The following is a 3,179-nucleotide window of genomic DNA, read 5'->3' as shown; positions in this document are numbered from 1 at the left end:
TTATCAATTATGCAACCTTTTCGATCAGGAGATATTAAATACACCAAGTTAAGCTTATCTCCTTCACGTGCATCCCACATGCTTGAATCTGCCCGTTTTTGTGAACCTGAGGGATGGACCACTGGATGGACCTGGTTCATGTCTGAGTTCCTTTGTCAGTCTTCAAAACTAACCTTTACTTGGCCAACAAATTCCCCCTTTTCGATGATGACAAACACTGTGCTTTTCATACACTTAGGCCCTGCCAGAACTCAGCTCAAACATCAACACAATGTTAGAAACATTTTTCCTTTATATCACTTATCATCAAGGACCAGGTACATTAGGTTATAAACATCACTGTTCAAAGTGTAAAGCACAACCTTTTCCCCCCTTTTGGCATCATCGAAAAGTTGCATAAAAATGTGAGATAACCAGATTTTAAAACTTACTCATGGCCACTGGGGCTACTTCAAATGCAAACATGGATTAATCATCATAGATCAAACTAAGAATTTTAACCATCAAAGAAATATAAACAAACAGTTAGAGCAAAAATAGTGAACTTCATTGATGATTGATAAGATTCTACCACAAAGCATAAGAAGAAATAAAAATATTGAAAACATGAGCAAAAGAAACAAAACGTCCCGAACTGGGTCACTGGTTGATCTACACTAGGCTAGGATATAAGGCTTGCAAGAGGTAGGGGCTGGGTTATTTTCTTGGAGAAGTTTCAGCATGTCTTGAAGAGTTCCATCATTCTTCTCCTTTTTCCTTGCAAGTTCAGTTCTGAGAACATCTCTCTCAGATTCTGCCTAAACCAATCGTGTCTTCAGCCTTCCTATCTCAATATCCTTTGCCTCACTCTCCTGTACCAAGACTCTGGCTTTGCTATTGATAGGTGTCTTTTTAAATGAACCGGGTTCATTAGGAATGACATTGACTTCATAATCGCAAGCAAGCAGAGTATTAACCCCACTTATTCGTAAATACCTTGAAACGTGCAAGCATAGTTGTGAGAATGAAACCATAGGGAATGGCATGAGTTTTGGTGCCATTGATAACTCTATCAGTAGGTCCGCGAGGGTTTCCTATTCAGATGGAACAGGTTCATCTATAACTATTCCAAGTTGAACCAACCCCTCAGCAGCTTCGCCAGACCCACTTCCCCCTGTTTTGCTCACACTCTCTTCTATTTCAGTAAATTCCTCTCCCCAAACAACCATTGCACCAGTGTCTTTTATTATACCAACAGAAGTGGGTGAAGAATCAGCCACTCTTGTCCCCTTTCCCCTCACAGTACTCCTAGCGCCCTTGCTTTCCTTTTTTTCATTTTTACCACCAACTTCTCTAGATTATGTAGACTCTATACCTGCTATACATCCTACAAATCTATTCTCCAAATTTGCAGGAACTTTAGAAATTGTCTCAAGAGAAACTTTAGAATCAGAAGATACCTGTTCAGTTTTGAAAGACCTACTTTCTTCCCCCTTAGTAGCAGACTTAAATGAATCTTCAGATTTCTAGGATTCTTCTTCCCTACCTGCTTTCAATTGCTTGTGTATTTGCTTGGTGATGAAGGATTTTCAGAGGTGTTTGACATATCTAGGCTAGGGTATGAAAAGAAGAGAATTAGATTGTGTTTGGAAGATGAAAGAAGAATGAGAGTTTTTGACGGCTTGAGAGAGATGAAGTAAGGAATACACCAAAGCTGATCAATATACAGAGGAATATTTGATGGGGTAGCTACATCTTTTCAGACTCTTCGAAGTTTAATTAAACTGAAATTCAACTTTGAAGAGACGTTGGAGTGTATCCCTAGAATCTAGGCACTTCCATTTGGTTGGGACTCTTTTGAACGGGACTGGTTCACTTGTAACGGATATGTCCAAAAGGAGTTTGGTATTTGGTAGGACTCTCTGCTCATGATCCAAATATAGTTATTTCAAATTATGCAGAGTGCAGAAAACATACCGTGTTACCTTGATGAACCAGGTTCTTCACTGATAATTCTCTTGTGTGAGTCTAAATTTGCCAAAATAGAGAAAATATCATTAGAGATTAATGAGTCATTTTAACACATGGCACAAGAGTATACTATGGAAAGTATGAGACTGAACAAGATTTAATCTAATTATACACAATTTACAGACTTCCTAACCAATTTTTGTTTTTCAATCTTTTTTTTTTCGTTTAACCTTGAACTGGTCCTTTTAGGTGATCTTAATCATCCCTAATTCCAACCTGTTCCTCTCAAAGTGATCCTACTTAAGGCTATTGTGAAGATGTCAGCGATTTGCTTGTTAGTAGCACAAAACTCCACAGTGATCAAGCTTTTCTCATAGTTGTCCCTCAAAAATGGCTCCTAACACTATGTGCTTAGTTCTCTTATGATGAACTGGTTTCTTTGTCATACTAATAGCACTAGTGTTATCACAAAAAATACAGGGATGCAACCAACATCAATTCCAAAGTTCAGTAATGGTTGTTTGATCCACAACAATTGAGCACAACATGAAGCAGCAACAACATACTCAGCTTCAGCAGTAGATAAGGCCATTGAATTTTGCTTTTTGGTAGCCCATGACACAAGACATGAACCAAGGAAGTGTGCCATACCTGAGGTGCTCTTCCAATCCACTAGGAAACCTGCATAATCAGCGTCAGCATATCCCACTAGGTTAAAATTACTACCTTTTGGATACTAAAGGCAAAGGTCAGTGGTGCCTTTCAAGTATCTCAATATTCTCTTGACAACAGTCCAGTGGGACTTCTTTGGATTTGCTTGAAATCGAGCACAAAGACCTCTACTGAAAACAATGCCAGGTCTGTTAGCAGTAAGATACAAAGGAGAACCAATCATTCCCCTATACAACTTCTGATCAACAGATGAACCAGGTTCATCTATATCTAATTTTGTGGATGTTGCAATAGGAGTGTCAATTTCTTTGGATGTTCCTTCCTGGTATTGTTACTGAGTAATATGTTCATGGACTGGTTCCCTCGAGGTTTGAGGATCAGTTCCTCTCTAGTCAGTTCCCCATGTCATGTTGCCATGGGTGGAAGGACCTGTTCCATCACATGTTCCTTCCTGTGATGCTTCTGCAGGCTGGACTATGGTTTCACCATTTGAATTTCTATCAGCCCAATCTCTTCATTATCTTTCTCCTGCTTCTCAGAAGATTGTTAGTTTTAAA

The sequence above is a fragment of the Nicotiana attenuata genome, unplaced genomic scaffold (assembly GCF_001879085.1).
Source record: "Nicotiana attenuata strain UT unplaced genomic scaffold, NIATTr2, whole genome shotgun sequence".
In the NCBI taxonomy this organism is placed as follows: Eukaryota; Viridiplantae; Streptophyta; class Magnoliopsida; order Solanales; family Solanaceae; genus Nicotiana; species Nicotiana attenuata.
Note: the sequence above shows the minus strand (reverse complement) of the source record.